We start from the raw sequence: 10,729 nt of genomic DNA, 5'->3' as shown, positions 1-10,729 counted from the left end.
TTGTGTCACATATTTTCTGCTTGCAATAACTAATGTAAATTGAATTTAGATCTGTTAATGCTAGCACATTCCATGGAATTATTTACAGGGGAAAGGTCATATCTCCATATCTCAGTTTGTATTTTAGGCATTCTGATTAATAGCCATCATCATATCTTGCCAGATTTCAGTGAGGTGGGCAGATGGAAGTCAAGTGATGAGGAGATTGCAGGAGGTGCATTGTGGGTATCTGATCCAGATGATCACTGAGTGATCCAAGGAATGGAGGCACGGATGTCATGTTTCCTGGATCCTGGTTAAGTCTCGAGTCTTGGACTGAAATAGATTCTGGGCATTCATCATCAGCTGTGGACTAGGCTTCCACTGTATCTGAGAGGCTGACCATAAAGACTGACCCTGGAAACTGACCCTGGAAAACTCTTTGTGCTTGCTGAGGTAGGGCCACAGGACCCTCCAAACCAGCAAAGGGAAAGGGAGTTTTATGAAAAAATGACACTCCCCAGTTATTCTCCCACCCTCACATAAACCTCATACTTTATTCAGAAAACCAATAACTTTCACTTTCTGTGGTTGTTTTATTTTGCTCTCTTAGTCCTGATCCCCCTTGTCTCTGCATCTGTCCATCATGCTCATCGACCACTCTCCTCTGTATTGTATTAATGCAAGCTATCTTCACACTGCTATCGACAGGGAACTGTTACTGCTAGCTAGGTTATTAACCTTCTACTCCCAGCAAAAAGAGGCTGTTACAAACATTCTGCCCCTATGCAATTGCAGAATTTCACCTTTCATTTATTGCCCATTGCATAGGGGCAATTACTGAGATTATTTGCTTGCCATTTGCTTGCCATTGCCAATTTCGAGTATTGTTTTCCAGATTATTGTCTTGTTGGTACTGGTTTCAAATAATCTTTCCCAAGCACCTGCACCTCTGACGATTCAATAAACATGTTTTATTGCCTTATGTCTTTGACAGTGAACAATGGGGCAATGGAGCAAACAAATATTGTGCCTGATGCCAAGGGGGTCCTACACAATGAATCGTTTAGACAATGCTGGTTAGGTAGGCTGTTGGGCTACGCAGTAATTCTAAAAGTGCCCAAGATATGCCTTGAGTGACAGCTAAATTGGGTTCTAATTTGTGAGTATTGACGCAGCGGATTCATATTTTGACAACACACATGTATATGGTTTATCTTGGGAATTAAATTAAATTCACTGCCCCAAACGTAAATTTTTCGAATTATAATTCGGAGCATATAATATTATAGGAACAATCGCAGAAACAAAACGAGCTGGAAGTACCGAGTCGGGAACAGATGGCCCATAATTGCCTCGTGGAGGAAGCCAGGGAGTCAATTTTTACAGGTCTCCAGGGAGTGGCAGATGCAAAAAGTGCAGGTGCGTTTGTTTTGATCTAAGATGGCCTAAAGGAGCCATCTGAAAAATATGCATCACGCGCACATTAAAGGGGAATTTAACAAAGCGCGGATGCTTCGTTTTGGCGAGACCAATATAAAGCCGGACGCTTTCATTAGGGGCCAACGAGGTAAACATGGGAAAGCTCGCTCGTGACGGGCGCGTGAAACTGCAACAGATGCGGCACGAATTAAAGCCGCATCACCGTGCAGAGATAAATCAGAAGCACATCATTGAAAAAACAGCAACACAACACATTTTCCCATGTGTCGTTACAATTTCACATTTGCAGATCTCATCCTACAAATTTCTCACGCGCTGGGACACAGAACCGCGCGCAACGACAAAATCGGTGAACTTCAAAGAAAATTGCAAAAAACGAAATGTACGTGCCCCCGATGCAGTTGCAGTACAATTAGCATTTGGTACAAACATGTATCTGAAAATGATGAAACAACGGCTCGTTAACCCTGAGTTTTACAAAACAGCATTAAGTTAAAATTTGTAGCCACCCACGAGGAATACCCTCAAGTGCACAGCACTTGATTTGATCTAAACGTATTAATTGTCTTCTACCTCTTTTGCCTTGCTTTAAGCTTTTAAATCTTTCAGATTTCAATATATTTTATCAAGACATAAAACAATTAATTGGTTACTACCAGAACGGCAGTTATGTGCTATTATAAGGAGTGACAGTATTGGCTACGCACTGAATAAAATGCAAACCAAGGCTGCGTCACTTGTCTATCTCTGTAGATTGTACTCTACATCACAAACGCCATAAAGAGTGCTCTTAAAATTCAACCCGCATCCTGAATATGCTTTGTTCCGAGCACTACCCCTTTATAATCCCAAACTTGAGCTGCCTGGCAATATCAAACTAATAAATTACATCCTGCCTCCCCTATAACTCCCTGATAAATAAAAAAAGAGGCTCCACTTTCCTCGTACAGCTGTGACCCAGGGTTACCTAGCAACAGGTCATGCCCAGATGAAAAAGCACAAGGTAGAGATTCACCTAGTAGGAAAAAGAGGGGGGGGGGGTCTTCACTTGCTGACCCTTGACGGATAGAAAACGCACTGAGTAGAAACGTTTCTCTGAGTGACAGGAGAGTTAGCGGAGGCCTGTGCATGCCTGTGCCACCTCTTGAAAACATATTAACATGGCAGGCAGCAGGGGTGCTGAAACAAGCAGACTACATATGGATAAAACAGACATCATCTGTTTAAAATACAATGTGAGACTCCAAAATCTATAAGAACTCTGGCATTGATACTGAACTCCACATACTACAGCAACCCTGACACTAATTCTAAACTCTGCAACTGCAAGTATCGAACATATAGAATTGTTGGTAATGCACTAAATGTGATGTTTTATATAAATGCAAACTGTAGCAAAACAACAAATGTGGCATCAAATAACCCAGTGGTCAATTGATAGCTAGAGTGTTAGATTGGCTCTTATGGTGTTAGATTAGCTTCACAATATACATTAGAGTCAAGTTTGACTAATATAAATACTATAGGTGCCAAATTAATGTTCTGCACTCAAACTAATGTTCTTCATTCAAGACTACAGAGATCTTTCTGTGTATTCAATCACCCATCAACTGTGTGATGATGATAATGATGTTATAAAAACCAACAGGATACCCCAATAATTGCTGATATGATATGGTTTTTTTTTTTCCACTATCAGGATGATCAGTCCTGAATCAAGCTGCTCTGCGTTAGATAACTGATTGCCTCTCACTTGGTGCATTCTCTCTGTGGAACCAAGCAGCTGTGTCAACTTAGTGAGGACGCATGAGGTAAGCCCGCGGACAGGCAAGAAAAACAACACACTCACACATTATAACACATTCTTCACACCACATTTGCAAATTCCTTAGATATGCCAGGTTAAGATGATAGGTCCTATGAAGTATAGGCAAAACAGGCAAATATTTTAAAAAATATCTGGAAGAGATGGAATTGTCAGTGCATGTGTGCATGTATGTTGGTGTGTATGTGTGTGTATGTCTGTGTATGTGTGTATGTGTGTGTGCGCATGTCTGTGTGTTGGTGTGTATGTGTGTGTGTGTGTGTCTGTGTATGTGTGTGTGTGCATGTCTGTGTGTGTGTGTGTGTGTGTGTGTGTGTGTGTGTGTGTGTGTGTGTGTGTGTGTGTGTTTGCTCGCTTGTCAGAGCAGTGCTGGGAGCAGAGTTTTGATAGTTATCTTGATTCATAACTGTTCCTGAGAAGCAAGGATAGCTCCCTCCTCCACTTTAACAGACAGAAGCCCATCCAGTTTTAAATTCACATACACTGTGTATTCTTACTAATCAGAGTGTTTATTAACTAAAATCCCAAGCTATGTTACGAGGATAAAACTTAATATTGCTTTATGCACCAAAATATGGATTGCTGTTCCATAAATGGACTAATGGAATGTCAATGTTCAAGACTTTGCTGGTTTGAGATAGTTGTGCTTGTTGTGTAGAGCTGTGCTTGAGTTCATTGAGTGCTTGAGTTCATCAAAACTGAGATTGCACCAAGTCACTTATTTATTAGAAACACCTTTTAGTTGCACATTTAGAGAGCACACCTCATCTGTTACTATGAACAGTTTGTGTTAGCCATCCTCCAACTTTTCAATGGTCAGGACGTTTGATAGACAGATATCCCTCAGTGGCAGTCCACTCTTAACCACATGACATTGCCGTGTAAAAAACCCAAACACACTGATAAATTCATACCACTGCAAATCCCACTTCCATGTCAGCCACTGCTGTGCTGTGTATGATCTGCCACCCAAATAACATCTGGTCATTGGTGCCCCTGTGATTAGAAACTGACCACTGATGAACAGACTAGAATGTGCACTTAAAAAATAAGGCTATTGTCTGTAACTGTACATCTATAAAATGAATCTATAAGATAAATTGGTCAGCAGTTTCCCTAAACTAATGTACATGCAAGGTAGCTGCGTGTTTCTAAAAAGTGGGTGTTAAGTGCATAGAGCCACAGCACACACAAATCCATGAAAATATTCCGGGGGCCCACTCCAACCAGAGAGGTCAGACCCTGCCGTAGCTGTGGGGCCTGAGCAGCAGGGGGGAGCAGGAGTTACACGTCAGACATCTGAATATTGCCCTGTGGGCACTGTTGCACCCAGTACAGGACAAAATGGCAGTGACACCCAGTCCCTGAGTCGCCAGCCAGATGGGCAAACATTACTGCCTCCACCCAGAGCCCCAGAGGAGCAAAACCCTGCAACTGAGCTTTCCATACGGTGCTCTCTAGCATGGACGAAGCTGCCCTGCTTGAAGGCTCCTCTGTCACAGGTCTGAATGCACAGTGCCTTTCTTCATCCCCGTTACACTGCCAGGAGCCACCAGGGCTCGCAGACTTACACTCCTCTGTATTATGACCGCACCATTCCTAGTGATTATACTTCAGTCACTTAGTATGCCATGGTAGTTTCTGGCTAGTATGCCTTCAGATTGATGCCTGAATAATAACAATGAATGTGAGATTAATTGCATCTGAAACAGAGATTTTGGTTGGCACAGTAGCACTTAATGTAAGGTCCAGCCCTTTCGCATGGAGAATGAAGACAGAAAACCTGACCCCCTCGGATCCCAGCTGTGTGTGCCTGAGAGCGTGACGCTGCATTTTGGGGTCACTCCACACCACCTTCTGAAAGTTTTTGTCCATACTGCCGAGCCAGGACATGGAGCAGGCAGAAGACATTGTGACATATAAGCTAAGTCTGCTGTGTACAGTCACGAGCAACAACATGCATGTAAAAAAAACAGGCTGGCAGCCATGATAATGCAGCCCCCCCCCCCCCCCCCCCCCGGCTCTCTCCATGTGGAGGCTGAGTCAATGGGCATCCATCACTGATGCTAACAGCTCTGATTAAAAATACATCAACTGCAACTGGCCTCCTGATGGCAGTGTGTAGTAGTGAGCGTAATTAAGGGGCCAGGGAGCTGTGATGATGAAGGGCACAGCACACCTGCTCTCCGTTAAATCACGCTTCTGTTGGTAGAGCTTTGCCTATTTCACCCTCAGCAAATTAATTAATATCAAATCAAGGGAGGGGGGGTGCCATTTTTATTTACAGTCCACGTCGCACTCAAAGTTTGTTAACTCGCTTGTACAACACGGTGGCAGTGCTAACTCTCACACTATTTCTCGGTTCAAATTAGGAAGATGAGTGCAACTTTTCATTTTACGCTCCAATTATGACCAAAGTTAGTTTGCTCGATGCTTATGCATCTCCCTCTCTCTTTCACTCACTGTTTTTCCCTCAGGTGAGGGTGTGAGCGAGAGCCATGCTGCAGTAGAAAGCTCGCCGGGCTAACACTCGTCGTGTTGCGTCCAGCCTCACCCAATTTACACCTTTCTCTCTCCTGTCAGAGCCACACCGTTTCCCTCAGTGACAGCACCACTCCAACTGCCAGCCCCCCCACCTCAACCCCCCAGGAAACACATGGGACAGAAGCTGCCCACAGGAAGTCACGAGCAGCAAAACGGATGAACACAAGACCGCCACGTTCTTGAGAAGCAGATCTCAACAAAATCCCCATAGACTTTGCTGGAGCTGGGAAAAAAGTGACACGAGCGCTTAAAAAGCAATCCTCAGCAGTGACTATTTAAACAACTTGACGGGATTAAAGCGGAGTTAAAGTGTTTGGTAGTGGCAGTTAATTGAAGCGGATGGGATTTTTAATATAGCGTGCAGCGGCAGCTGCTGACAAACAGTCCCGCCGGCTCTTCAGGGACACCCTGCTTAATGCTGTCAGATATGTACTCTGCTGTAACCCACTGCATTACACTTTCTTCCACCCCACCTCATTCACACTTACCTTAATCGTTAGGGTTTTTCCACTTGAGTTTTAATTACAGTTCATGTGCAGAATTACATGGGGCAGACTGACAGACGAGCAGGAGCGAGGGAATCAGCATGAGATGCGAGGCCTTGTGCATCATGGCTGCAGTGCACAGACATCCCCCATCATTTTGCAGAGAGCAACTTTCCATTGTGAGTGAAATCCTAGTGAAAGCCACATACAGCTACTGAATGGCCCAGAGAGCATGTAAAACCTTTAAAAGGGGATTCTCCTCTGAGCTTCGGGTTACTTTTTTCTAAATATCAAGTGGTAGGCCATGGCTGACATCACTGGATCACACTCACTTCTGCATGACCCCCGGGGCCTAGTCATCTACTAAAGTTCATTTCTACTGCTTGTATTTTATCAAACCACAGACCATGTTGAACTTAAGCTTATAGACTTCAAGAAGGCCTTGAGGACTGTCCTTATGAAGACGTCTTATGGGAAGAGCCTATTTAAAATCTCCACTGCGCAAAGCCACGGCCAGTCCTGCAGGACAAGGCTTCAAATCTGGGCACAATTAGTGAGTTTCATTTCCCAACATATCAATCACAAGGCTCATGAATAAAAACAATTAGGTGCCCATAATTCATACATTTGTTGTCCCTCCCCAAGCTCTCTGCAATCCTGCAATCGAAACCTGAGCCACTTGGGCATTTCTCCCTTTGTCTCTGTGGTTATGGGGAGAGGCTTAGTACAGGAGGGACCAGAAAGAGAGAGAGAGAGAGAGAGAGAGAGAGAGAGAGAGAGAGAGCAATGGCACGGGACTCGTTACCAAGCCCGACCCGTCTGTAGAGCAACTGTCACTCTTCATTACGAGGTGGAGGGAAAGCGTAGCTCCCAGGTACAGAGGGATGACGAGAGCGAGAGAGAGAGAGAGAGAGAGAGAGAGAGAGAGAGAGAGAGAGAGAGAGAGAGAGGGAGAGGGGTGGCAGCTGTGGAACAATGGCGGGGGTCTGCGTCCTGGTCTCCTCCGGCAAAACACCAGCTTCCCCACTGCTGTGAACCCGTCTCCCTCTCTCCCACAGCCGTTGGGGAGAGATCGAGAGGAGGAGGTCACTGCCAATCAGTGGAGATGTCTGTCACACACGGGATACACCGATACCATCAACTACACTCTGCATCACACTGCAGGCACTGCCCCCAACCAAAAGTATATCATCACGATGCATTTACATGATGAGAGAAACACAATCGCAAGGCAGTATTCAGTGCGAGAAGATAACGAAATATCAGACTGCGTTATGATAAAAGCAGTGGATGGCCTAATGGTTTCTTCAGTTTTTTAAAGACATAATGATAAATATCAGCGTAAAAGGTGTAAGTACGGTAATTCATTCATACTTTCAGCATTCGAGATAGAAAATTCATCTTCTACACATCGCAACCATGTAGCTTTGTCCTCTGTGCAACGGTCAGACGCTTCAGTCAGGCCGGAGACGCGATCCCCAGCGATGTATCAACTCAAACACAATGTCTTGAACCCTTTTCCCTTACTTGTTCTAAGTAATGGGCAAAGTTGTTCTTCTTAAACAGCGTGACGTGCCAGCAAAATGGTCCTACATGGTATGATCTCTCACCATAATTATCACCAGAGCGGATTATACCATTGCCCTGGAACTGTGTAATCTGTATAAAAACGTTGAACAGAAATCTAACAGACCTCATTCGTAGTATAAACATATGTTGTGGCAGCTTGTACAGTTTAGTAATGTAAACATTGGTGAGCCTTTGTTTACCACAAACACACTCACTCACACACACACACACACACACACACACACACACACACACACACACACACACACACACTCACTTTATTAGCTAGGTCAAACACAATCACAGCTCAGCCACACAGGGTTAGCTAATTATGGGTGGCAGCTGGCAGTGAGGGCTTCCTTTAGGGGCTGGGTGCTGCTTGGTAATGTCCATGAGCCGGGTGTATGTATGTATATATGTGTGTGTGTGTGTGTGTGTGTGTGTGTGTGTGCGTGCGTGTGTGTGTGTGCGTGCGTGTGTGTGCGTGCCTGCGTGTGCGTGCGCGCGCGTGTGTGTGTGTGCGTGTGTGTGTGTGTGTGTGCGTGAAGCATGGATGAAGAATAAATCTATCTCCATTGTCTACAGTGAACCGTGTGACTGCCCCCTAATTTCAAGACAGTTGGATATGAGGATGCAAGCTCAGATTAATAAGGGGAATGAGGCATTAAATTAATGTGATGTAACTCATCCTTATGTCTCTGTGTGTGTGTGTATGTATCTGTGTGTGTGTGTGTGTGTGTGTGTGTGTGTGTGTGTGTGTGTGTTAGAGAGAGGGTCTGAGATTACTTAAATCTCTAACCCCATCAATATATGATCTACAGTGTGTATACAGTGTATAGCCTCAGCTGTGTTCTCATTGTAGTGAAATAAGTTGTATGATGACTAAGTGCTATGCTGAAACATACTATCTATCCTTCACACAAATTGATCCAAATTTTTGGTCTACCATGGTCTGTTTGATTTAGGTCTCAATTTATACGAGGAAAAATGCAATGACAGAGAAAAAAAGAATCCTTCACAATCAACTCGCAGCGCTGGATATTCTGTAAATTGGACAGCACAACGACGGAAAGTAATTTCCATGAAAATCAATATTAATATCCGCCTCCAAGAGAAGAACATTACGCTCGCACCCTTAACCTACTGTTGGTGAAATATGAAAAGGAAGAATGCGGTGGGACGCATTCATCAAACATTACTAATTTTACCAGCGAGAGAGACCGCTAGAACAGCATATCTCTCATCCTTTTGCAATCGGATAGGAATGAAAAATACTTTAAAGTCGACAGAATTGAATGAGGGACTCGCTGCTAGCCTATTCCAAAACAGTCCGAGAATAAGACGAGTGAAAGACGTGTGAAGCTGAGACATAACGTTTTCTCAAAAAGTTACCTGGAATTAATTGGAGGTCGTGTGTAAGGAGCTGGGGTGATGTCTATCACAAATAAAATAAGAGAGAATAAGGAGATTATACGATTTATTTTCCGTCACATACTGTCTGTGGGCCTGATTTGAGACGCTTCGGGTCTTTTGAATGCGCGCATACAGAAGCTTAATCGTGACACAGCAGCCGATCTGGTTAATCGCGCCATCCGCGATGACAAGTTGACCACTTTAAAACACATCCGTATGTAGGTAAACGTTTTTTTTACGCTTAGATGAACTGAAACTAGTGAAAATGAAACTGACGAAAATCCAACCCCGGCAACGTCCACGTAGAGCAGACATATGCAGGCGGGATTTATCGATCCACTTCATCCTGGTGAAATGAGATGCAGATAGCTTTGGCCCGCCCGTAGAAACCATAATCATGACACAGTATGGGCTATCCCAACCTCAAGATCGGATTTTAGTATGATCTGATCAATGTCTTATTACGTTTATTGTAAAAACAAGTTTGAAATATTTCTCACAATTTTATAACTCGTACAGTCGCCTAGGCCATTCTAAGTTTTAGATGTATGTGGTGATACCTACTTGGAACATTTATATATTGAATTATACTGTCTGAACGTTAGTAAAATAAGATTTTGTACAATGTGCTACTAACAACAGGACAAACTTCTTTTTTTCTCTTTGACTTTCCTTTTACATATAACAGTGAACCACAGAAATGTGTGTGTGTGTGTTGGGGGGTGGCTGAAGAATGCTCCATGACAACCGATTTGTGTGTGTGTGTGTGTGTGTGTGTGTGTGTGTGTGTGTGTGTGTGTGTGTGTGTGTGTGTGTATGTGTGTGTGTGTGTGTGTGTGCATTTCATCTTTGCACTTTCCCTCACTCACTCCCTGCTTTAACTTGCCCCCCAAAGCCCTTGTAGCCATGGCAACAATGCTGATCGATCCAATGCCATCTGATGCCAAACCCCTTGAATAACTAAAAAAGATGAGAAGGGGAAGACAGACAGTTTTGATTGACAAACTGCACCTTTTCATAAGTGAGCCAATGAAAGAGGAAACTTGAAAGCGAAGAGTAAATTGTTAATGGTTTTTTTATTGAAATTAAGAGAATGCATTTTAATGGATAATCAAACCAGAGTCTTCTATCCAGACTAGAATTATTAAGAGAATCAGTATGTGCATGATTTGTGTGATATATCTTGAAATCCCACAAACCACACACTGTGACAAGTCCTTAAAAATCCATAAGAACACAAGCCCCACAACCCCCAACACACACACACACACACACACACACACACCCATACAGACACTTCATTCTTACTGTAACACAATCCAAAGGGTTCAGGGTGTGTGTGGCCAGACTGCAGTCAAACTGACCGAGGCATAAGGGCGGCGGCTCTAGCAGGGTCTCTGTAGCCGTGTGCCTGGGACTCGGGGCTCTGACCACACGCACACGTCACGCTCTGTTTCTTCATCCGGACAGG

Source organism: Electrophorus electricus, chromosome 18 (assembly GCF_041902795.1).
Source record: "Electrophorus electricus isolate QZ-2024a chromosome 18, ASM4190279v1, whole genome shotgun sequence".
NCBI lineage: Eukaryota > Metazoa > Chordata > Actinopteri > Gymnotiformes > Gymnotidae > Electrophorus > Electrophorus electricus.
This window is presented reverse-complemented; position numbering follows the sequence as displayed.